The 27,317-nt window shown below is 38.0% G+C and overlaps 1 protein-coding gene across 4 annotated transcripts in view; it reads right to left on the minus strand.

Annotated features, from left to right (window-relative positions):
- ZFYVE9 (zinc finger FYVE-type containing 9) overlaps window positions 1–27,317 on the minus strand; it is a 182,476-nt gene that overhangs the window by 109,760 nt on the left and 45,399 nt on the right. For all 4 annotated transcript variants that reach the window (XM_027537254.1, XM_027537257.1, XM_027537256.1 and 1 more), the window contains exon 2: window positions 3,179–3,283. The gene's annotated coding sequence lies outside the window, so the exon portion shown is untranslated. The remainder of the gene's footprint in view (window positions 1–3,178; window positions 3,284–27,317) is intronic.

The raw sequence follows: 27,317 nt of genomic DNA on the forward strand, positions 1-27,317 counted from the left end.
AAGAACTGTACAAAAAAGATCTTCATGACCAAGATAATCACGATGGTGTGATGACTCATCTAGAGCCAGACATCCTGGAATGTGAAGTCAAGTGGGCCTTAGAAAGCATCACTACGAACAAAGCTAGTGGAGGTGATGGAATTCCAGTGGAGCTATTTCAAATCCTGAAAGATGATGCTGTGAAAGTGCTGCACTCAATATGCCAGCAAATCTGGAAAACTCAGCAGTGGCCACAGGACTGGAAAAGGTCAGTTTTCATTCCAATCCCAAAGAAAGGCAATGCCAAAGAATGCTCAAACTACCACACAATTGCACTCATTTCACACGCTAGTTAAGTAATGCTCAAAATTCTCCAAGCCAGACTTCAGCAATACGTGAACTGTGAACTTCCAGATGTTCAAGCTGGTTTTAGAAAAGGCAGATGAACCAGAGATCTAATTGCCAACATCCGCTGGATCATCGAAAAAGCAAGAGAGTTCCAGAAAAACATCTATTTCTGCTTTATTGACTATGCCAAAGCCTTTGACTGTGTGGATCACAATAAACTGTGGAAAGTTCTGAAAGAGATGGGAATACCAGACCACTAGACATGCCTCTTGAGAAACCTATATCCAGGTCAGGAAGCAACAGTTAGAACTGAACGTGGAACAACAGACTGGTTTCAAATAGGAAAAGGAGTACGTCAAGGCTATATATTGTCACTCTGCTTATTTAACTTATATGCAGAGTACATCATGAGAAACGCTGGACTGGAAGAAGCACGAGGTGGAATCAAGATTGCTGGGAGAAAGATCAATAACCTCAGATATGTAGATGACCCCACCCTTATGGCAGAAAGTGAAGAGGAACTAAAGAGCCTCTTGATGAAAGTGAAAGAAGAGAGTGAAAAAGTGGGCTTAAAGCTCAACATTCAGAAAACTAAGATCACGGCATCTGGTCCCATCACTTCCTGGCAAATAGATGGCGAAACAATGGAAACAGTGTCAGACTTTATTTTGGGGGGCTCCAAAATCACTGCAGATGATGACTGCAGACAGGAAATTAAGACACTTACTCCTTGGAAGGAAAGTTATGACCAACCTAGATAGCATATTGAAAAGCAGAGACATTACTTTGCCAACAAAGGTCCATCTAGTCAAGGCTATGTTTTTTCCAGTGGTCATGTATGGATGTGAGAGTTGGACTGTGAAGAAAGCTGAGTGCTGAAGAATTGATGCTTTTCAACTGTGGTGCTGGAGAAGACTCTTGAGAGTCCCTTGGACTGCAAGGAGATCCAACCAGTCCATTCGAAAGGAGATCAGTCCTGGGTGTTCTTTGGAAGGACTGATGCTAAAGCTGAAACTCCAGTACTTTGGCCACCTCATGCGAAGAGTTGACTCATTGGAAAAGACTCTGATGTTGGGAGGGATTAGAGGCAGGAGGAGAAGGGGACAACAGAGGATGAGATGGCTGGATGGCATCACCGATTCCTTGGATATGAGTTTGAGTAAACTCTGGGAGATGGTGATGGACAGGGAGGCCTGGTGTGCTGCAATTCATGGGGTCGCAAAGAGTCGGACACAAGTGAGCGACTGAACTGAACTGAACTGAATGTATATAGAGTTGATTATAGGTTATATGCAGACTTTCCAATGCACGGAGAGTCAGCACCCCCTCACCCACATGTTGTTTAAGGGTAACAGTACATCTCAAAGATGAATATGATTATTTAATTCAGTACAGTTTCTTCCTGAGGATCTCTTCTTTTTTATTCTATTGACCAGAGATCTTTTAGACACTGTCTTGAATCTGTCTTAAGGGTCTAACTTTTACAGCACTTATCTGATTGCTCTTCGGGTGTCTCCTTCACTGTTACTTCCTCTATGCTATATACTAATTACAATGAACATGTGTGCATTCATGCATAAAATATTCCTGAGCATCTACTACGTATCAGACACTGTTTTAATCATTAGGTTACAATGACAGTAAGACAATGTCCTTGACCTAACCGTACCCAATGTTTTATAGAAGATGGATAAGTAGACTTAAAATATGAAATACTGTGATATATACTAATTGATATTAATATATGCACTGGGTACTATGGAGCCAAAGAAGATGGGAATCCAAATCAGACTAGAGCAGGGGTATATTATTTGGGGTAGGATGGGCTACTGTAAGAAATACTCCAATAATTTATTATTGCTGACTAATTATTATTTATTATTATTGATGGTCTTTGCAGTGGGTTGAAAACCTCCTAAAGAGGAGATGCCTTAAAAAGAAGATTTTGCCAGATGAAGGCAGACAGAAGCACTCTTCTCTCACACTCATGTGAGAAAGCTAGGGGACAAGAAATACCTAGCCAACTCCAAGTCCAGAAGTTTTGGTGAGGAAAGTACTACTGCTAGGTGCCTTAAGAACTCAGTCTGCCAGACCCATGCCTCTATCCTTGAAGCTTACATGGAAAATCAGAGCACTCAGCCAGAGCACACAACAGTCCAACAGTGAATGGCATAATCAGTCTCTGAAACCAATCTCACCCACATACCTTCCCTTCCCACCACCATGTTCTACGCATTAAATAATCATAAGACTTGAAAGAAAACAAAGATTCCTAGTCAGAAAAATGTCAATGATTAAGAAGTCTTGCTCTATCAGAATTAATAAAATACTTCCAATTTTCTGCTGGAAATGATTGCTCTTCAGAACTCGTCTAAACATACAAAATAAAAAAGTGTAATTAAATCTGTATTTCTGTTTCCTTATCCTAAAGTAAGATTTAACTATTTAACACTTGTGCGATTGACTAAGAAATATTCATAACATTAATCGGGTAGATACACCAATTAATTGGGTAGATTTTCTCTTAATAATATTGCTCAAGTCCATGCTCTTTGTCATGCTGAAATTACCTGTCTATGCCCAAGGTAGAAGTTGACTCTGAAAGGAAGAAGCCAAGCACTGGTAGAGAAATTAGCATTTTGATGTAATTCAATAGGAATTTTAAAACATCCTTTTTCCCTGGACTTAAGCCAAATCTTTTTTGTAAAAAAAGCAATATTCCTGATTTAATAAGAGACAGTTTCATAAATGAAGCAATTAGAATATATATTCATGAGCATTAGCTTCTATAAAGCTATTTGTTTTCTCAAGTTCAAGCTCTCAAGAGAAATAAGGTCACTGGATTTCTTACCTTTTTCCTTTACACACGTGGTAAGGAGCGGGCTTCTGTGTGTTCACTCATGGTGCTTGCTGTACTACCAGCCAGTCCTGCTGCTTCAGTGTGCTCTGTCTGATCCTAAAGAAAGAACACATTGCTCATTATACCTGCTAAAGCAATAAGCCCCATTTTTCTTCATATCAATCTATCATAGCTAGACAAATAAAAGCTATTGCAATTATATCTTCAGATTCAAAGACCTGGCCAGCATGGAATGCAGCAGCAGACACATTATATTGTCTAAAAGGGCCCAAAGTTAAATGTTTCAAAGAATAGTTAAGAATTTCCACACTCTTCTTATTTTCAATGAGTAATACAAAGTGAAAGATCAAAGGCAGGTACTTTCTATCCAATGACTATGGTAATTCATAAAAACACTATTTATTTATATTTCAACAGGCCTTCCACGAATCCAAAGCTAACAAAACTGCTGCTTCACAAGAAAGTCCTCTGTTAGTGATTTTTTTCCTGTATATACAGAATTTTTAAACTGAGATCAAAAGATTTCTGTTAAGATTTTTTAATGCCAAACAACTGTTTCTCCTCCAAATGGAGTCCCTTATGATTTCAGCCTCTCTCCGCTGCTTAGAAGCAACGGATTAGCAGTTGAAACTAATCAGAATAAAACTAAGTATCTCATATTATCTGTATAAAATATCTAACCTATGATCAAAACAGTTTCAAAATAGAAGAGTATCCTAGACATGACCTAGTAAACAGCACTTAATTTTAAAGTTATCTGGCAATAAAAGAAATTTTTCTGACATTATTTCAAATGTAATTCTACTATCTGATGTGAAAATGATGTGCTTACTAAAATGATAAGTATTCAAAAAGGCCAAAGCATAATTCTTTGACTTTGTGGATCACAACAAACTGTGGAAAATTCTGAAAGAGATGGGAATACCAGACCACCTGACCTGCTTCCTGAGAAATCTATATTCAGGTCAAGAAGCAACAGTTAGAACAGACTGGTTCCAAATTGGGAAAGGAGTGCATAAAGGCTGTATATTGTCACCCTGCTTATTTAACTTATATGCAGAGTACATCATGAGAAATGTTGGACTGGATGAAGCATAAGCTGGAATCAAGATTGCTAGGAGAAATATCAATAACCTCAGTACGCAGATGACAACACCACCCTGAAGGCAGAAAATGAAGAAGAACTAAAGAGCCTCTTGATGGAAGTGAAAGAGGAGAGTGAAAAGGTTGGCTTAAAACTCAACTTTCAGAAAACTAAGATCATGGCATCCGGTCTGATCACTCCATGGCAAATAGATGGGAAAACATGGAAACAGTGAGAGATTTTACTTTTTTGGGCTCCAAAATCACTGCAGATGGTGACTGCAGCCATGAAATTAAAAGACGCTTGCTCCTTGGAAGGAAAGCTATGTCCAACCTGGACAGCATATTAAAAAGCAGAGACATCACTTTGCCAACAAAGATCCTAGCCAACAAAGTCTAGTCAGGGCTATGGTTTTTCCAATAGTCATGTATGGATGTGAGAGTTGGACTATTAAGAAAGCTGAGCGCTGAAGAATTGATGCTTTTGAATTGTGGTATTGGAGAAGACTCTTGGAGGAGTCCCTTGGACTGCAAGGAGATCCAACCAGTTCATCCTAAAGGAAACCAGTTCTAAATATTCATGGAAGGAATGATGCTGAAGCTGCAACTCCAATACTTTGGCCACCTAATGCAAAGAGTTGACTCATTGGAAAAGACCCTGATGCTGGGGAAGATTGAAGGCGGAAGGAAAAGGGGATGACGGAGGATGAGATGGTTGAATGGCACCACCGACTCGATAGACATGAGTTTAAGTAAGCTCCAGGAGTTGGTGATAGACAGGGAAGCCTGGCGTGCTGCGATTCGTGGGGTTGCAAAGAGTCGGACACGACTGAGCGACTGAACTGAACTGATTCTAAAAGGCCAGGAATTCAAGGTTCCAGAGAACAATTTTAAAAAGTGGAAAGAAAATCACTGATGAAAGATTTTCCTGTCTTGAGAACTTGGAAAAATATATACATGCTATATACTCTAAATGAGAAGAGCTACTGATGCTAAGAACTTGGAAAAATATATACATGCTATATACTCTAAATGAGAAGAGCTACTGATGCTAAGAAACAACTTCCATCTATCAAATAAGGGATAAAATCATACCAGAAGTATGTAAGGGCTGTATAGGATAGAAGTTCCAAAGTCAAAATGAGAATGAGGCCAAAGTAATAATTTTAATAACTAGCTAAAATTAAAATATATATATATATATATATATATATATACCTAAATTCAAAGTCAAATTCTGAGTATGTGTGTCTATTTTAACGTGTGAGGCAAGTCCAATAATATGATGTAACTGTCGTAAATATCATAGGTTTTCCTTCCGGATCCCTCTGATCTTCTAGCCTCAGCTGGCAAAATCTCAAGCCTGGTTAAATTCAACCATCTACCTACTCTATACATTCTCCTAAGCAGTTTAAACAAGGCTAAAGGAAAACCCACATGAGATGGTGACACCTCTCAACTTCACATTTATAACTTCACACTACATTTTCCTTAGTTAGTCTACTTTCAACCCTATATCTCATCTTCACCTTTCTGATATGCCCCACATCCTTCAGTTGAAAGCTTTCACAATTCAATTCTACCAGAAGATAAACCTCTAGTCTCCTGCAGGACAAGAAGGAAAGTTACTTGACTACAAAAGATAAGGTGGAATACCTGCAAAATTAACCACTTGTAGCACAGACTTCCAACCAATCCTGTTTTCAACACCACACCTCACCTAAGCCTTTAGAGATCCCCAAAGCCTCCACATCTATGGTGGTACTCACTTGCTTCTGATCACAGCTCCCTCTGCAGGTAATTTATAGTCTTTGTTTTAAATCCTTTCTTTACTTTTTCTCTTTTTTATAGCTTATTTTTACATTTATTTTGTTATTTAGTTTAGATAATTTTAAAAGCCTACTTTCCATTTATAGTTATTACAAAATATCTGCTATATTCTCCATGTTGTACAATACATCCTTGAGCCTATCTTACACTCAATAGTATGTATTAATACCTTCCACTTCGTGACCTCTACATTGCCCCATCTCTCTCCCCCTGGGAACCACAAGTTTATTCTGTGTTTCTTTTTTTGTTATATTTGCTAATTTGCTATATTTCTTAGATTCTACATATAAGTGGTAACCTATAGTATCTTTCTCCGACTTATTTCATTTAGCATAACATCCTCCAAGTCCATCCTTGTTGCTGTAAATGGCAATATTTCATTCTCTTTTATGGCTGAGAAGGCAATGGCACCCCACTCCAGTACTCTTGCCTGGAAAATCCCATGGACGGAGGAGCCTGGTAGGTTGCAGTCCATGGGGTCGCACACGACTGAAGTGACTTAGCAGCAGCAGTATTCCAATATACATCTATACCACATGTTCTTTATGCATTTATCTACTGATGTACACTTAGGTTGTTTTACATCTTGGTAATTATAAATAACACTGCTATGAACATTGAGATGCATGTATCTTTTTGAAATAGTGTTTTTGTCTTTTTCATATATATAACTTAAGAGTGGAACTGCTGAGTCATATGGAAATTCTATCTTTAGTTCTTTGAGAAAACTCCATACTGTTTTCACAGTGGCTGTACCAATTAACATTCCCACCAACAGTGTAGAAGGGTTCCTTCTCCTCCACACCCTCCCCAACACATATTATTTGTGTCTTTTCAATAACAGTCATTCTGACAAACCTATGATTTTTGAGAGTTACATAATATCATTGGACTTGCATCACAGTAAAAAGACACGCATACTCAGAATGTGTCCTGATATCACATTATGGTTTTTATTTGCATTTCCTGATGATTAATGATGTTGAGCATCTTTTCATGTGCCTGTTGGCCATCTGTATTTCCACTTTGGCTATTTAATTCTTCTGCCCATTTTTAAAACAGGTTGCCTTTATGATGTTAAATTTTATGAGCTGTTTATACTTTCGCCCATTCAGTAGGTTGTCTTTTCATTTTGTTGATGGTTTCCCTTGCTGTGCAAAAGCTTTTAATCTTAATTAGATCCTATTTACTTACTTTTGTTTCCTTTACTTTAGGAGATGAATCCAAAAAAATATTGTTGCAATTTATGTCAAAGAATGTTCTGCCTATGCTTTCCTCTAGAAATTTAATAACATCCAGCCTTGCATTTAAGTCATTAATCTATTTTAAGTTTATTTTTGTATATGATATTAAAGAATGTTCTAATTTCATTCTTCTACATGTAGCTGTCCAATATTCCCAGCATCATTTACTGAAAAGACTGTCTTCTCCACTGTATATTCTCGCCTCCTTTGACCATATGTGCATGGGTTTATTTCTGGGCTTTCCATCTTGTTTCATTGATCTATAAGTCTGTTTTTGTGCCAGTTCCTATTGTTTTGGTTACCATAGCTTTGTAGTATAGTCTGAAGTCAGGGAGACTGATTCCACTGGCTCCATTCGTCTTTCTCAAGATTGTTTTGGCTAGTTAGGTTCTTTTGTGTTTCCATACAATTTTTAAAATTATTTGTTTTAGTTCTGTGAAAAACACCATCAGTATTTTGATACGGATTGCATTGTAACTATAGATTGCCTTGGGTGGTATGATCATTTTAACAATATCAGTCATTCCAATTCCAGAATACAATATATGTTTCCATCTCTTTATGTTGTCTTCAATTTCTTTCACCAATATCTCACAGTTTTCCAAGTGCAGGTCTTCTGCCTCCTCAAGGAGGTTTATACCTAGGTATTTTATTCTCTTTGATACAATGCTGAAAGTGAAAGTCGCTCAGTCATGTCTGACTCTTTGCAAGCCCATGGACTATACAGTCCATGGAATTCTCCAGGCCAGAATACTGGAGTGGGTAGTGTTTTCCTTCTCCAGGGGATCTCCCCAACCCAAGGATTGAACCCAGGTCTCCCACATTGCAGGCAGACTCTTTACCAAGTTACAAGGGAAGCCCAAGAATACTGGAGTGGGTATGGGATCATTTCCTGAATTTTTCTTTCTGCTATTTCATTGTTAGTGTACAGAAATGCAACAGATTTCTATGTATTAATTTTATATCTTACAACTTTACTGAATTCGTTGATAAACTCTAGTAATTTTCTGGTGGTGTTTTTTAGGATATTCTGTGTATAGTATTATGTCACTTGAAAACAGTGACAGTTTCACTTCTTCCTTTCCACTTTCTATTCCTTTTCTTTTTCTTCTGACTGCTATGGGTAGGACTTCAAACTATGTTGGATAAGAATGGTGAGACTGGGCATCCTCAGTTTCAAATGTTCCTGATCTTAGAGGAAATGGTTTCAGCTTTTTACCATTAAGTATAATGTTAACTGTGGATTTGTCAGATATGGCCTGATTCATGTTGAGATATGTTCCTCAATGCCTGTTTTTGGAGAGCTGTTTTTTTTTTTTTAACATAAATGAATGCTGGATTTCATCTGAAGCTTTTTCTGCATCTATTGAGATGAGCATAAGCTTTTTACTCTTCAGTTTAATGTGGTGTATTACACTGACTGATCTGCAAATATGGAAAAATCCCTACGTCATTGGGATAAATCCCACTTGACCATGGTATATTATCATTCTAATGCATTATTGGATTTTAGTTTGCCAGTATTTTGTTGAGGATTTTTGCAGTTATGTTCACCATAGTGGTATTGGTCTGTAATTTTCCTTTTTTATGATATCCTTGTCTGGTTTTGGTACTAGGGTGATGGTGGCCTTATAGAATGAGTTTGCAAGTGTTCATTCCTCTGCAATTTTCTGGAACAATTTCAGAAGGACAGGTATTAGCTTTTCTCTAAATGTTTGATAGAATTCATCTGTGAAGCCATCTTGTCCTGTACTTTCGTTTGTTGGGAGTTTTTACATCACAGTTTCAATTTCAGGACTTGTGACTAGTCTGTTCATATTTTCTAGTTCTTTTTGGTTCAGTATTGGGAGATGGTATCTTCCTACGAATTTGTCCATTTCTTTCAGGTTGCCCATTTTATTGGCATATAGATACTTATAATAGTCTCTTATGATCCTTTGTATTTTTTTGTGTGTCTGCTGTGGCTTCTCCTTTTTAATTTCTAATTTTATTGATTTGAGCTCTTTCCCTTTTTTTCTTGATGAAGTCTAGCTAAAGCTTTATCAATTTTGTTTATCTTTTCAAAGAACCAACTTTTACTTTCCTTGATCTTTTCTGTTTTCTTCATTTCTATTTCATTTACTTCTGCTCTGAACTTTATTTTCTTTCCCTTTACTAACTTTGGTTTTGTTTGTTCTTTCTATAGTTTCTTTAGATGTATGGTTAGGTTGCTTATTTGATTATACATATCAATTAGCTTAAATGTAAATGGATTAAATGCACCAACCTAAAGACACAGACTGGCTGGGCAGATGAAAACATGTGCATGTATGCACTTCTACTTATCACATCACACTGCTTGACCCTCCTCCCAAATTGTATGTAATTATTTTATACTGTTAGGTTAATCATGTTCCCATTATGGCTTGCAACTGTAATTATCTTCTATTTCTTGTCTGGTTATTGACTGTGAAAACTGATAAACATCTTTATTATTGTGGGGAAAAAAATACCATGCATTTGTATTCTCTTCCCTTCACAATTACTGTATTTGATATCCACAACGGCTTATTGTGGATACAGATGATTTTACCACGTTTGTCGTTTAACCTCCCTACTAGTTTCGTGTGTGGATGATACACTATTTTTACTGTATGTCTGCCTTTGACGGTGAGTCTTTTCTTTTTTCTTTTTTTTTTTTTGAGTCTTTTCATTTCATAACTCTCTTGTTTCTAGTTGTGGCCTTTTCTTTTTTGCCTAGAGAAGTTGTTTTAACATCTGTTGCAAAGCTGGTTTGGTGGTGCTGAACTCTTTTAACTTTTTCTTGTCCATAAAGTTTTTGATCTCTGCCGGTAAGGTATTATTATTGATTTTAAGCTTTTCCCTTTCATCACTTTGAATATATCCTGTCACTCCCTTCTAGCCTACAGTTTCTGCTGAAACTGATAGCCTTATTAGGAGTTTCCTTGTATGTTACTTTTTGCTTTTCCCTTGCTGCTTTTAATATTCTCTCTTTATTTTTTGTCATTTTAATACAATATGTCTTGGTGTGTTCCTCTTTGGATTCACCGAATATGAGATTCTATATATACTTATGTGACTGTTTTCTTTCCCAAGTTTGGGAAGTTTTCAGCTACTATCTTTCAGGCCCTTTCTCTCTCTGTTCTCCTTCTAGGACCCCTATAATGCAAATATTAGTGCACTGATTTATGGCATCACAGAACGGCTTTTTGGAAGGAACGAAAGAAATTCAGTAAATGCACAGACATACACTATAAAATACAGTATGCTGCTGCTGCTGCTAAGTTGCTTCAGTCATGTCCGACTCCGTGCAACCCCATAGATGGAAGCCCACCAGGCTCCCCTGTCCCTGGGATTCTCCAGGCAAGAACACTGGAGTGAGTTGCCATTTCCTTCTCCAATGCATGAAAGTGAAAAGTGAAAGGGAAGTCGCTCAGTCATGTCCGACTCTTAGCGACCCCATGGACTACAGCCTACCAGGCTCCTCCATTCATGGGATTTTCCAGGCAAGAGTACTGGAGTGGGGTGCCATTGCCTTCGCCAAAATACAGTATAAAGTGCCTTAAATACAGTTTAATATACACAGAAAAAAGTATCTTTTTTATTCTGGATAAAAAAAGTATCCTTCAATATTCTGTTCAATGTCACCTCCCAATGTGACATTAACAGTCACTTAATTCTCTACATTCTCAAAATACATTTATATCAATAACACTTTTCACATTACACAGTAATTTCTCTCTTTATAAACCTGTTACACCCCACTGAACAATAAGCCACTCAAGAAAGGAAGCCACTCAAGAAAGGAAGCCCTTTTTATTCATCTCTTTATACCAATACTTCAGCACAGTGCTTGTCATAAAGTAGGTATTAAAAATACATAGCATAATTAATTAAGTATAGCATGGCAAGGATTCCAAATCAGTGGCTCCTAACTGTATCCCCTCCTTCTATTTCTACAACTGCCTTAGTTTAGGCCCTCATTAGTTCTCATCCAGATTGGTTCAGTATAGTTTCCATACTAATGTCACTATCTCCTTTTGTCTAAAAAATATATCCTCTCATAGTCTTACCAAAGTAACTTTTTAAAAGAAAATCAGGTCATGTTATTTTTCTGCTTAAAAATATTTAAATAGCTCTCCACCTCACCTATTTAATGGACATATCTCTGGATGTCACAATGATGGGTCTTCATTTGCTACCATATATACTAGCCTGATTGATTGTACTTTCCTAGCTAACTGAATGGATCCTCTTCCTCCTTTCCCCCAAGAATGAAGTGTAGTTTTTCAGCATGGTATACAGATCCCTTCAGAACTTGGTCTTTCACTACTTTCCAAAGCTCCAATCATACCAAACTACCAATATTTCTTGTGAGACGCTCTACCAAGCTTCTCTATCATTGCATGTTCTATACCTATGTTGAACTACTTTTGATTTGCCTAACTTGCATTACCAAGGTTCGGTTCACTTCAGCTCAACCTGGGAAGCCTTCCTCCATTCTCTACAACCTGTTTTAGAAGAGTTACCCTATGTTCTTTTCATTCATCTCTTTACTAATGGCAGCACAGACCAAATTAATTTACATTGTGAGTAATCCTGTCTGTCTTCCCCATTGGACTGTGAATTCACTGAGAAAACAACTATGTCTTCATTCTCTTTAAGCCAGGGCATGACACATATGCATGCATGCATGTTCTGTTGCTCAGTCCTGTCTGGCTCTTTGTGACCTCAGGGACAGCAGCCCACCTCTGTTCATGAGATTTCCCAGGCAAGAATACTGGAGTGGGTTGCCATTTCCTTCTCCAGGACATCTTCCAGACCCAGGGATCGAACCTGCATCTCTTGCACTAGCAGGCAGATTCTTTACCACTGAGCGACTTGAGAAGCCCATAGTGTTCAATAAATGTCTCATGAAGAAGTAAATCAAATGAAACTAATAATGTTCATACTTGAGCAATCAACTTCATGATGAAGATTTCTTCCTAAGAAATAAATATTTATGAATATGTGTGTGTTCAAAGAGAGAGGGCCAGTAAGCAAATACAAGCAAGAAACAAACAAACAAAAAAACTTTTCTAGTAGGAGAGAGAAAAAGTGTCAAGGATTTAAATAATTGGGAAATGTTATTGTTAGTATACAAACATAGGCCCTTTGACATTTATCTTACGGAAAAAAACAGAAAGGATGTAAAACACGTTAACTGTGAGATTGATGTTTTAACACGGTGTATAGTAAGAAAAATCTAAATGTCAAATGGAAGTATCAATTTACAAAATGGTACAAATGGTAAGACTCCACATTTGGGGAAAAACATAAAAGCCTTTAAAACTATATACACTAAAATATAATAGTCTCAATAGTGTTTGGGTGATTAACATTTTCTTCAAACTTATCTATAGCCCAAATTTTTCTTAGGATGAATATGTACTATTTATTCATAAAAGGGAAGAGAATGGAGCATCCATGAATTTCAATGAATAAAAACCAAAGTACTTCAATTCTTACTTTCAAATATGAAAACTGAAAAAGGAAGGAAGCAGGAAAGACAAGTATTTTAAAAGATTATCTCCCTGGGATGTACAACAGGTGACTAAAATTTTAATTATAATACAGGGGAAGTGAAAGAAGAATCATCTAAAATTAAGAAACCAAGATTAAAAAAAAAAAACCTATAAGGAAAAATGACAAGAATAAAAATGATGTTTAAAATATAAAATACAAGCAACTTATAGGACACTATGATGTGGGATTGTTTACAACATACGAGATTAAGGTAATAATTTCCAAAATCCTGGCTGCACATTTAAAAAAAGAAAAAGAATAAATTAGAAGATATTCTCAGTTAAATATTGTTTCCTGTCTTGTCTCTGGTTAATACTATTCACCTCAGAACAAATTCAGTATCTGCTTAACATCCAAACTTCTTAATAGTATTTCCACCAAGAAGTCTGACAAACAGTCTAACTCAATATATACAAAATTACGTTTACCATCCCAAAGTCCTGATTCTTGTTTTCCTATCTCAGTCTGGGCAGGGATCTCAAGGTAGGTGGTGGTGGTGTTCAGTTGCTCAGTTGTGTCCAACCCCGTGACCCCATGAACTGCTGCATGCCAGGCTTCCCTGTCCTTCACTATGTCCCAGAGTTTGCTCAAACTCCTATCCATTGAATCAGTGATGGCATCCAACCATCTTATCCTCTGTCTTCCCCTTCTCTTCCTGCCTTCAATCTTTTCCAGCGTTAGGGTCTTTTCCAATGAATGGGCTCTTCACATCAGGTGGCCAAAGTATTGGAGCTTCAGCTTCAGCATTAGTCCTTCCAATGAATATTCAGGTTTCATCTCCTTTAGGGGGCTTCCCTTGTGGCTCAGCTGGTAAAGAATGTGCCTGCAATGTGAGAGACCTGGGTTCGATCCCTGGGTTGGGAAGATTCCCCTGGAGAAGGGAAAGTCTACCCACTCCAGTATTCTGGCCTGGAGAATTCCATGGACTGTATGGTCCATGGGATCACAAAGAGTTGGACACGACTGAGCAAACTGGCTAGTTTGATCTCCGTGCTGTCCAAGGGACTCTCAAGTGCCTTCTCCGGCACCACAGTTCAAAGGCATCATTTCTTTGGCGTTCAGCCTTTTATACTGTCCAGCTCTTCCATACATGACTACTGGAAAAACCATAGCTTTGACTATATGGACCTTTGTAGGCAAAGTGATGCCTCTGCTTTTTAATATGCTGTCTAGGTTTGTCTTTGCTTTTCTTCCAAGGAGTAAGCGTCTTTTAATTTCATGGCTGCAGTCACTGTCCACAGTGATTTTGGAGCCCAAGAAAACAAAGTCATTCACTGTTTCTATTGTTTCCCATCTATTTGCCATGAAGGGACTGAATGTCATGATCTTAGGTTTTTGAATGTTGAGTTTTAAGCCAGTTTTTTCAGTCTCCTCTTCCACCTTCATCAAGAGACTCTTTAATTCCTCTTTGCTTTCTGCCATAAGGGTGGTGTCATCTGCATATCTGAGGTTATTGATATTTCTCCCCACAATCTTGATTTCAGCATGTGCTTCATCCAGCCCAGCATTTCACGTGATATAATCTGCATATAAGTTAAACGAAAGTGAAGTCGGTGAAAGTGAACTTGCTCAGTCTTGTCTGACTCTTTGCGACTCCATAGACTGTAGCCTACCAGGCTCCTCTGTCCATGGGATTTTCCAGGCAATAGTACTGGAGTGGATTGCCATTTCCTTCTCCAGAGGGTCCTCCCAAACCAGGGATTGAACCCAGGTCTCCCGCATTGTAGACAGACACTTTACTGTCTGAGCCACCAGGGAAGCAGGGTGACAATATACAGCCCCGATGTACTCCTTTCCCAGTTTTGAACCAGTCTGTTGTGCCCTGTCCAGTTCTAACTGATGCTTCTTCACCTGCATACAGGTTTCTCTGGAGGCAGGTAAATTGGTCTGGTATTCCCACCTCTTTAAGAATTGTCCACAGTTTATTGTGATCCACACAGTCAAAGGCTTTGGCATAGTCAATAAAGCTGAAGTAGGTACTTTTCTTGAATTCTCTTGCTTTTTCTATGATCCAACGCATGTTGGCAATTTGATCTCTGGTTCGTCTGCCTTTTCTAAATCCAGCTTGAACATCTGGAAATTCTCAGTTCATGTACTGCTGAAGCCTAGCTTGAAGGATTTTGAGCATTACTTTGCTAGCATGTGAAATGAGTGCAATTGTACAGTAGTTTGAACATTCTTTCGCATTCCCCTTCTTTGGGATTGGAGTGAAAACTGGCCTTTTCCAGTCTGTGGCCACTGCTGAGTTTTCCAAATTTGCTGACATATTGGATGCAGCACTTTCACAGCATCATCTTTTAGGGTTTGACATAGCTCAGCTGGAATTCCATCACCTCCACTAGCTATGTTCATAGTGAAGTTTCCTAAGGCCCACCCACTGACTTCACATTCCAGGATGTCTGGCTCTAGGTGAGTGATCACACCATTATGGTTATCCAGGTCATTATATCTTTTTTGTATAGTTCTTCTGTGTATTCTTGTCACCTTTTCTTAATATCTTCTGCTTCTGTTAGGTCCACATCGTAGGTATGACATATTATATTTCCAAAGATGGGGAATTCCCTGGCAGTCCAGTGTTAGAATTCCACGCTTTCACTACTGAGGGCCCGGTTCAATCCCCGGATCAGGAACTAAGATCCTACAAGTCCCACAGTACAGCTCAAAAAACAAAAATTACCAAGATGGCTGCTGCAGTAGCCATTTCATCCCACATAATCTTCTTTCAAGAACAGTAAAATCTATATCCCCTTCCTCTAAACATAGGCAAAGCTTTATGACTACTTCAAATAACAGAGTAAAACAGGAGGGAGACAACTTCTAAACGTAGGTCATAAAATATAATAGACATGGAAATGGGGCCGGTGAGGAGCTCCGGTAACACCAGGCGCCGCCTCCTCCCTGCAGAGGCTGGAGGAGGAGCTGCGCCTGCACCAGTGCTCCACGCAGGAGTGCATCGAGAAAAAAAAATATATATATATATATAATAGATATGGCTGAGTTCCTTTGCTCTCCACCTAAAACTGTTACAACGTTGTTAACTGGCTATACTCCAAAAAGTTTTAAAAACTGCTATTCCTTTAAATAAATCAGAACTGGGGGGAAAAAAAAAAAAGTAATAGAGTTCCTGCCTGTTCTTGGGACACTCAGTCTTTGAATCCAATTATCCTGCCAGAGAGACCACAGGGAAAGGCTACTTGTAGGTGATTTGGCCCATGAACCTTCCCAAATGTGAGTGAGCAAACCTCAAGATGACCCTAGCCCCAGACACTGTCTGGCTACACTTTCATGAAGACCCTTAAAAGAGAACCACTTAGCTAGTTCAATCAATCCCTAGAATCACAAGAGAGAATTATATTATTGTGGTGAGACATTATGTTTTTGTGCAAATTATTATATACCAATAGATATAAACAATAGTAAGTTAGTAATTTGACACTCTTCAATCCAATCTCATATGAAAATTCCACGAAAAAAGGGTAAGAACCATAAGAAGAACAGGCAAAAAAAAAAAGATCCCTGATGGCAGCCTCTCCAGTACTGGCTTATTTTTAGCTCTAGTTCCAAATTTACATATGCCACTCAATAAAAAAGCCTTTGGGCTTCTCAGAGTAGTTTAGAAAACATATTCATTACTCAAACAAGAAGGTAGGTGAGAGAAGGGGGTCTTATCTCCTTCTCTAGAAGCTTACCAAAGTTTTCCTCTACAAGAGTTCTCGTAAATGCATTTTTTCATCTCTTTAACTTTCCAGTGTTACGTTAGTACTCCTTATAGATTGGCACCCTGGGAATTCATCTACCTAGCCAGTTCCTTAATTAATCTATGCATCATAATCCACCTGGCCCACCAACCCTAAAACTTCAGTGCCATTCTAATTCCACCTCTCCTTCTCCCTCGCCTTTACATTCACTCTAACACCAAGTATTGCCAATCCTGCCTTTTAAACCTCTCATATCTATCCACTGCTCTCCATTCCCAGGCCATATCCCACACCATCAACATCTTTCTGTTGCTCAGATTTCTGCAAGAAATCTATCTCCCTGGCCCCCATTTTGCGTCCATCTAGCCTATCCTCTACACAAATAAAAAACACAATTTGATGGTATTATTTTCATACTTAACACCATTCAATGGTATCCTGTTGCCCTGAGGATAAAGCCCATACCTCTGTAACACACCTTTGTTGATTTGGTTTCTGCTTACCTCTCTAGTATGAAACATTCTCTGTAGTTTCAAATCCTTGTGCTATACATCCTGATCAATTGAACTTTAGATTCTAGATACTGCTCATCTCCATTTCTCAAAACAGGCCTTCATACTGATACATGCTACAATATGGATGAACCTTGAAAACCTTATGCTAAGTGAAACCAGTCACAAAAGACCACATACTGTATGGTTCTATTTATACGAAATGTCAAGAACAGGCAACTCTTTAGAGACAGAAAGTAGATTAGTAGTTGCCAGGGGCCAGGGAGAAGAGGGAATAGGGAGTGAATGTTAATGGGTATGGTGTTTCTTTGGGGGTGATGAAAATGTTCTGGAATTAGGTGGTGGTTGGAAAACTCTGTGAATATAACTGAAAACCACCGAATGTGAACTTTAAAAGAGAGAATTTTATGATATGTGAATTATATCTCAAAACTATTGAGGAAAAAAACGGATCTTCACATATTATTATTTAGGCCTGGAATACTCTGCACCCACTATTATTACTCAACTAATTCTTGCTTATCCTCATTTTCCTACCCTAAACATCCTATCTTCCATGAAGCCCTTCTGATCTAGGTCTAGGACAAGAGCTCCTTCTTTCCATATATCTTCATTTCCTCTATCACACCACTTATATGAACACTTATATATGAACACCACTTATATAAACAATAGTAGGTTAGTAATTTGACACTCTTCAATCCAATCCAATCTCATAACTGTTAACTCCTCTTTCCAGGCTACAGAGGTTTTCCAGAAAAGTGACTGCTTCTGACTCATTGATCACTATATTCCACGTGTGTGTGTGTGAGACAGTGTTTGGCACAGAATAAGTGCTCACTAACTTACTAGTGATCCAAAGTAAAATAACCAAAAAGCAAACTTTTAAAGTACTTCCACCCACAAAGGATCCCAAGAGTTGTGCTAAGACTGATAAGGCTCTAATGTAATTACCATTTTAAAGTTCACTAACGCCAACATAAAATTATTAGTTTGCATAATGAAGTTCAAACTTAAACTATGTTTTATCAGGGCTTTCTATCCTAGTCACAACTTCAAGCAGCTTCTATTAGTTTGATGACTCACCTTTAAAGAAAAAAGAAAAAGGTGTGATTCAAGGGTATCCATAAATACAGCAATGGAATATCTAGAAAACTGGGACTGGAATTTCAAATCAATGATTACCAATAAGCAATAGACTTGCTTTTCTGATGTTTAATCAAATGAACATTTTTATGAGCATCAGTGGAGTTTGGTGAAAGAACACTAGCACAAGACTCTGGCAAATTCAAGTCTGAATTCATGCTCTAGCATCTAACAAGGAGAAGGAAATAGCAACCCACTCCAGTATTCTTGCCTGGAGAATCCTGTGAATGGAGGAGCCTGGTGGGCTGCTGTTCATGGGGTTGCATAGAGTCAGACACGACTGAAGTGACTTAGCATGCATGTATGCATGCACTGGAGAAGGAAATGGCAACCCACTCCAGTATTCTTGCCTGGAGAATCCCAGGGACAGAGGAGCCTGGTAGGCTGCCGTCTATGGGGTCACACAGAGCCGGACACGACTGAAGTGATTTAGCAGCAGCAGCAGCATCTTTGTTGTTGCTTAGAGCAAGTTACCTAAACTTTCTGAGTCTTAGTTTCTTTTATTTTGTATGAACACTAACCTTGCCAGGGCAGTTTTAATAATGAAGAAAGTATTTATATATAAAGTGCCTTCCTTAGGTCTCATATGTTGTGTTCAATGAGTGGTTGCTATTACTATTCATCATCAAAATGCAATCTGTGTGAAAGAAGTACAACAGAAAACCAGAATGTGATCTGAACCATAACGCCAACAGTGGACTAGTCTGTTTATACAATTAGTAATCCATCAGTGCCACTGGTCTTACGTGATCGATTCAAGTTTGAACAATGAAAAGAAACACAGGAACAAAAAGTAACTTGACTATTCGACTAAGAGGCTAAGTATATCTGATCCTATAAAAACATGCTTTAAATACAAACAATCTCACTCACAGTGGCAGAAAAAGGAATGAGATAATCTTTGAGAAGAGCTTTATTCCAGCAAGATCAAGACCAAAGTACATTAAGAGAGGAAGATGTGGGAAGTTGACATTATTGCTATATCAAATTCACACAGGGTTTCAATTTCCAGGTTATCAACCTGGCATCTTTCACAAACATTGAATTCTCGGTCAAGAGCTATTAGGACCAGGTAGTTGCTTTCATCTAGTACACACTGGGGGAAAAAAAAAAGCAGAGTTGAACAAATGTTGGAAAACATGGTAACAGATGTATCAAATATACACACCCACTGAAACCTCTAGAACAAAAACTGATCTGAGACTGGCACTGAAACAAGTAACATGCATAATTCTCAAGTCTAGAGTAATAAGACTCAAGACATAAAAACAAATTTGTGTATATAGAGTATATTATTCAGATATACAACATCCTTTAAGTAGCGAACAGATGGTCCATGACTGGAAGCACTAATGAACACTACAGTAGTTCAAGTCCACATCTTTAATTTTTAAATAGGTAGTAGGTATCTATTGTATTATCTTTGTCAACAGAACTCTAGGATTGCCTTCCTCTCATTCCATACACACACATAAATTTTTATTGCAAGATAAAAAGCCATATTCTGGGAAAACTAATCAATTTAACCAGTTTATTAATCTGGTGTGGGCTCTTGGACTAAACTACCGAATTACAGACTGTCCTGTGCTATTCCTAAGAGACAACTGCAATCCCTGCCTTTCTGTGAGATAATGCTAGTACCCTTATAAAATTCTCCTTTTCCTGAAGTAAGCTTTAATTGGTTGCTTTAACTTACAACAAATATCTTAACAAATACATCTGCACAGAATGATATAAACTGAGACAAGTGACATAAAAATCAGAGTTTTGAAACTTCCCAGTGGTTAAGACTTCACCTCCCAATCCAAGGGGTACAGACTGATCCCTGGCCAGGGAGCTAAAACCCCACATGCCTCACAGTCAAAACATAAAACAGAAGCAAAGTTGTAACAAATTCAAAAAAGACTTTTTTAAATGGTCCACATCAAAAGAAAAAATTCTTTAAAAAATCAGAGTTTCAACCTTAATCACATACTTAATATTTCAAAGATCAGACACTAGCTTAGAAATTCTATGAGGTACAGTAGATAATAAGAGATAAATTCACTGGGGAAGGGTCTTATTTTTTTAGATCACTTCAGGCAGAAGATTGACAGGGAGACATAATTTGTACAGCACAAATTGTATGTACCAAAAGTAATAACAAAAGTTTGTGTAAAAAACGGTTATGACTCACCATTAATCTAGTCACAACAAGTTATATATTTTATGTACAAACTACCAACTATTAAAAACCTAGCCAAACAGGTAGGTTCATAAAATTTGTACCCTAACAACTGCAGTAAAATGAGATCCTATGCTGTACCTGTCTTGACAACCTTGAAGGGGAGCAATTTAGAGCACTGTATCTTACTTTTAACAATGTCAAATTTAAGAAGAGCAAAATCTAATTGTATCAGCCAAAGCTTTGGATAACTGAGTTGGAAAAAACAAACCCATGCTCAAATTACTTGTACTAGAAACACTACAACATTATTTAATAACAATCCAAAGAAAATCTCTAACTACAGATGACCTCCCAATTTTATCTCTGGCCCCCTTTTCTTCTAAAGCCTTCAACTGCCATCCCCATGTGAATGACTCTCTGATTTCTCTAACCCACACCTCTCACTCGAATTCCAGGGCCACAGTGGCTTCATCTACCCAACATACAATCCTTCTCCATTTAGATATTTCACTATACCTCGAATTTCAAATAGTTAACCCTTCACATTCAAAAGGACTATTTTCCTTTTATCATTTTTTTTTTTTTGGTCTTGCCATGTGGCATACAGGATCTTAGTTCCCTGACCAGGGATCAAACCCATGTCCCCTGCATTGGGAGCACAGAATCTTAACCATTGGACTGCAAGGGAAGTCCCAGGAGAGCTATTTTCTCAAAGATTTGTCTACTTTCAATGTCTCCCCTTCACCGGGCATGCATGCCTCACTCTTTTCCAGCTTCTTTTTCCATCTTCAGTTCAGTTCAGGTCAGTCACTCAGTACTGTCTGACTCTTTGCAACCCCATGAACTGCAGCACGCCAGGCCTCCCTGTCCATCACCAAATCCCGGAGTTCACCCAGACTCATGACCATTGAATCGGTGATGCCATCCAGCCATCTCACCCTCTGTCGTCCTTTTCTCCTCCTGTCCCCAGTCCCTCCCAGCATCAGGGTCTTTTCCAATGACTCAGCTCTTCGCATGAGGTGGCCAAAGTATTGGAGTTTAAACCTCAGCATCAGTCCTTCCAATGAACACCCAGGACTCGTCTCCTTTCAAATGGACTGGTTGGATCTCCTTGCAGTCCAAGGAACTCTCAAGAGTCTTCTCCAGCACCACAGTTCAAAAGCATGAATTCTTTGGCGCTCACCTTTCTTCACAGTCCAACTCTCATATCCATAAATGACCATAAGAAAAACCATAGCCTTGACTAGAAGGACCTTTGTTGGCAAAGTAATGTCTCTGCTTTTCAATATGCTGTCTAGGTTGGTCATAACTTTCCTTCCAAGGAGTAAGCGTCTTTTAATTTCATTGCAGTCACCATCTGCAGTGATTTTGGAGCCCCCAAAAATAAAGTCTGACACTGTTTCCACTGTTTCCCCATCTATTTCCCATGAAATGATGGGACGAGATGCCATGATCTTCATTTTCTGAATGTTGAGCTTTAAGCCAACTTTTTCACTCTCCACTTTCACTCTCATCAAGAGGCTTTTGAGTTACTCTTTACTTTCTGCCATAAGGGTGGTGTCATGTGCATATCTGAGGTTATTGATATTTCTCCCGGCAATCTTGATTCCAGCTTATGCTTCTTCCAGTCCAGCGTTTCTCATGATGTACTCTGCATATAAGTTAAATAAGCAGGGTGACAGTATACAGCCTTGACGAACTCCTTTTCCTATTTGGAACCAGTCTGTTGTTCCATGTCCAGTTCTAACTGTTGTTTCTTGACCTGCATATAGGTTTCTCAAGAGGCAGGTCAGGTGGTCTGGTATTCCCATCTCTTGAAGAATTTTCCACAGTTTATGTGATCCACACAGTCAAAGGCTTTGGCATAGTCAATAAAGCAGAAATAGATGTTTTTCTGGAACTCTCTTGCTTTTTCGATGATCCAGCGGATGTTGGCAATTTGATCTCTGGTTCCTCTGCCTTTTCTAAAACCAGCTTGAACATCAGGAAGTTCACGGTTCACATATTGCTGAAGCCTACCTTGGAGAATTTTGAGCATTACTTAACTAGTGTGTGAGATGAGTGCAATTGTGCGGTAGTTTGAGCATTCTTTGGAATTGCCTTTCCTTGGGATTGGAATGAAAACTGACCTTTTCTAGTCCTGTGGCCACTGCTGAGTTTTCCAAATGTGCTGGCATATTGAGTGCAGCACTTTCACAGCATCACCTTTCAGGATTTGGAATAGTTCGACTGGAATTCCATCACCTCCACTAGCTTTGTTCATAGTGATGCTTTCTAAGGCCCACTTGACTTCACATTCCAGGATGTCTGGCTCTAGGTCAGTGATCATATCATTGTGATTATCCTGGTCGTGAAGATCTTTTTTGTACAGTTTTTCCATGTATTCTTGCCACCTTCACCTTACTCAATCTTAAATCTTGAAATGGGGCTTTCCCTGGTGTCTCAGTGGTAAAGAATCTGCCTGCCAATGCAGGAGAGGCAGGTTCGATCTTTGGGTTAGGAAGATCCCATGGAGAAGGAAATAGTAACCCATTCCAGTATTCTTGACTGGAAAATCCCAAGGATAGAGGAGCCTGGCAAGCTACAGTCCATGGGGCCATAAATGAGTCAGACATGACTTAGCAACTAAATAACAACAAAATGCTGAAATTCCACAAAGTTCTATACTTAGCCCTCTTCTTTCTGATTTGTACTTCTTTTCTAAGAGAATTCTACTACAATTGCCTCAGACACTGTCTGTTAACAAGTCCTAATTTCCTTTTATCTACTTCAGACTTCTTTTCTGGGTTCTAAATCTATATATACAAGTGCCTATTTAAGTCTTTGTGTCTCACAGACATCTGAAACTTAATATGCACACCTACTCTCATAATAATCAATGCTTTTTCTTCTCTGTTCCCTATATTATCAATTACCCAGATGCTCAGGACATAGTCATTCTCCATCTCTTCCTCTCTATGATGGTCATCATCAACATTCAGTCATGTTCTAAAATTGATAAAAATACACTTTCTCTGTCAACAACCACTACTTTGGTCCAAGCCACTATTATGCCATATCTGAATTACAGAAACAATCTCTTCAATGATCATCTCACTGTACCTTTGTCACTTCCCCCAATCCATCCTTCACTCAGCAGCTAAAGTAATCTTTTAAAAAGGTCTAATTAGGGGCCAACAAGGAGATCAAAAGAGAGCTTTAAAAATATCTTTTAAAAGTACCTAAGACAAATGAAAATGGAAATACAATATGCCAAAATTAATGGGATGCAGAAAAAATATTTCAAAGAGGGAAGTTTATAACCATAAACGCCTACCTAAAACTAAGAAAAATCTCAAATAAACCACCTAACTTTACACTTTCCTAGGAAACTAGGAAAAGCAGAACAGAAATAGCCCACAGTTAGTAAAAGGAAGGAAATAAGAAAGATTAGAGTGAAAATAAATGAAATAGACACTACAAGACAATAGAAAATATCAATGAAACTAAAGCCAGGTTTTTGAAAACACAAACTTTAAGCTAGACTCACCAAGAAAAAAAGTGGACTCAAATAAATAAAATCAGAAATGAAAGAAGATACATAACAACGTATCACAAAAATAAAAAGAATCAAAACAGCCAACTATAAACAATTATACACCAGCAAATTAAACAACCTAGGAAAAAATGAACAAATTACTAGAATCATACAACTTTATGAGACTAAATTATGAAGAAATACAAAATCCAAATGCAGCAATTACTAGTAAGAAGATTAAATCAGTAATAACAATACTCCCAACAACAAAGTCCAATGTCAGCCATATGTAAAGAAGAATTAACACCTATTAATTAATAATACTAATTAATACCAAATCTTCTCAAGTTCTTTGAAAAAACAGAAAAGGAGGGAATGTCTTTTACAAGGCCAGAATTACCCTGATACCAAAACCAGACCACACATCAAAAGAAAAGTAAATTACAGACAAACATCCCTGATAAACACAGATGCAAAAATCCTCAACAAAATATCAGCAAACCAATTCAATGATATATTAAAAGGATCATACACTACAATTAAGTGGGATTTATTCCAGGGATGCAAGGATGGTTCAACACCTGCAAATCAAGGTGATATATACCATGCCAGCAAAATGAAGGATAAAAATCATATGATCATCTCAATAGATGCAGAAAACCATCTGACAAAATTCAATACCTATTCATAATAAAAAATCTCAAATAAGTGGGAATAGAGGGAATGTACCTCAACATAATTAAAGGCCATATACATAACAAGTGCATAGCTAATATCATACTTAGTGGTGAAAAACAGAGTTTTCCTTTAAGATCAGGAACAAGACAAAGATGTTAACTTTCACCACTTTTATTCAACATAGTACTGGAAAGCCTAGCCAGAACAATCAGGCAATAAAAAGAAATAAAAAGCATCAAAATTGGAAAGGAAAAAGTAAAACTGCCACTATTTGCAGATGACATTATATTATATACAGTATAGAAAATCCTAAAGACTTCACCAAAAAACTTAGAACTAATAAATTCAGTAAAGTTGAAAAATACAAAATCAATATACAAAAATTTGTTGCATTTCTATACACTAATAAACTATCAGAAAGAGAAATTAAGAACACAATTCCACTCACAATTGCATCAAAAAGATTAAAATACCTAGGAATAAGTTTAACCAAGGAGGTGAAAAATTTGTAACTGAGAACTCTGAGACACTGGTTAAAGAAGTTAAGGAAGACATAAACAAGCAGAAAGATATTCTGTGTTCATGGATTACAAGAATTAATATTGTTTAAATTTACATTCTACTCAAAGCATTCTACAGATCCAAAGCAATCAATACCAAAACTCCAACAACATTTTTCACAGAAATAGAACAAACAATCCTAAAATCTGGATGAAACCTCAAAAGATCCCAAACAGCCAAAGTAATTGTGATAAAGAATAAACAAGCTGGAGGCATCACACTCAAATTATATTACAAAGCTATAGTAATCAAATCCCTTATGATTATACAGTGGAAGTGAGAAATAAATTTAAGGGCCTAGATCTGATAGATAGAGTGCCTGATGAACTATGGAATGAGGTTTGTGACACTGTACAGGAGACAGGGATCAAGACCATTCCCATAGAAAAGAAATGGCAAAAAAGCAAAATGGCTGTCTGGGGAGGCCTTACAAATAGCTGTGAAAAGAGGAGAAGCGAAAAGCAAAGGAGAAAAGGAAAGATATAAACATCTGAATGCAGAGTTCCAAAGAATAGCAAGAAGAGATAAGAAAGCCTTCTTCAGTGATCAATGCAAAGAAATAGAGGAAAACAACAGAATGGGAAAGACTAGGGATCTCTTCAAGAAAATCAGAGATACCAAAGGAACATTTCATGCAAAGATGAGCTCAATAAAGGACAGAAATGGTATGGACCTAACAGAAGCAGAAGATATTAAGAGGAAATTGCAAGAATACACAGAAGAACTGTACAAAAAAGATCTTCACAACCCAGATAATCACGATGGTGATCACCCTGTTTATTTAACTTATATGCAGAGTACATCATGAGAAATGCTGGACTGGAAGAAACACAAGCTGGAATCAAGATTGCCAGGAGAAATATCAATAACCTCAGATATGCAGATGACACCACCCTTATGGCAGAAAGTGAAGAGGAACTAAAAAGCCTCTTGATGAGAGTGAAAGTGGAGAGTGAAAAAGTTGGCTTAAAGCTCAACATTCAGAAAACGAAGATCATGGCATCTGGTCCCATCACTTCATGGGAAATAGATGGGGAAACAGTGGAAACAGTGTCAGACTTTATTTTTGGGGGCTCCAAAATCACTACAGATGGTGACTGTAGCCATGAAACTAAAAGACGCTTACTCCTTGGAAGGAAAGTTATGACCAACCTAGATAGCATATTCAAAAGCAGAGACATTACTTGGCCAACAAAACTCCGTCTAGTCAAGGCTATGGTTTTTCCTGTGGTCATGCATGGATGTGAGAGTTGGACTGTGAAGAAAGCTGAGCACCAAAGAATTCATGCTTTTGAACTGTGGTGTTGGAAAAGACTCTTGAGAGTCCCTTGGACTGCAAGGAGATCCAACCAGTCCATTCTGAAGGAGATCAGCCCTGGGATTTCTTTGGAAGGAATGATGCTAAAGCTGAAACTCCAGTACTTTGGCCACCTCATACGAAGAGTTGACTCCGTGGAAAAGACTCTGATACTGGGAGGGATTGGGGGCAGGAGGAGAAGGGGACGGCAGAGGATGAGATGGCTGGATGGCATCACTGACTCGATGGACGTGAGTCTGGGTGAACTCCGGGAGTTGGTGATGGACAGGAAGGCCTGGTGTGCTGCGATTCATGGGGTCGCAGAGTCGGACATGACTGAGCGACTGATCTGATCTGATAGTAATCAAAGCAGTATGGTATTGGCACAAAAACACACATAGGTCAATGGAACAGAAATAGTGCCCAGAAATAAATCCATATATATATAAATGCATATAATATATAGTCAATTAATATAACAAAGGATGCAAGAATATACAACAGGGAAAGGATAATCTCTCTTATAAATAATATAGGGAAAGTTGGACAGCTACATGCAAAAGAATATAACTATTCTTACAGTATATACTAAAATTAACTCAAAATGGATTGAAGACTTGAATAATAAAACCTGAAATCATAAAATTCCTACAAGAAAACATAAATAGCAGACCTCTTGACATTTGCCTTGATGATGACTTTTTGGATCTGATTCCAAAACAGTGGAACAAAGGCAAAAATAAACAACTGGGACTAAATCAAACCACAAAGTTTCTGCATAGCAAAGGGAATCATCAAAAAATGAAAATGCTTGTAAAAAATGGAGAAAATA

This window comes from Bos indicus x Bos taurus, chromosome 3, assembly GCF_003369695.1.
Source record: "Bos indicus x Bos taurus breed Angus x Brahman F1 hybrid chromosome 3, Bos_hybrid_MaternalHap_v2.0, whole genome shotgun sequence".
In the NCBI taxonomy this organism is placed as follows: Eukaryota; Metazoa; Chordata; class Mammalia; order Artiodactyla; family Bovidae; genus Bos; species Bos indicus x Bos taurus.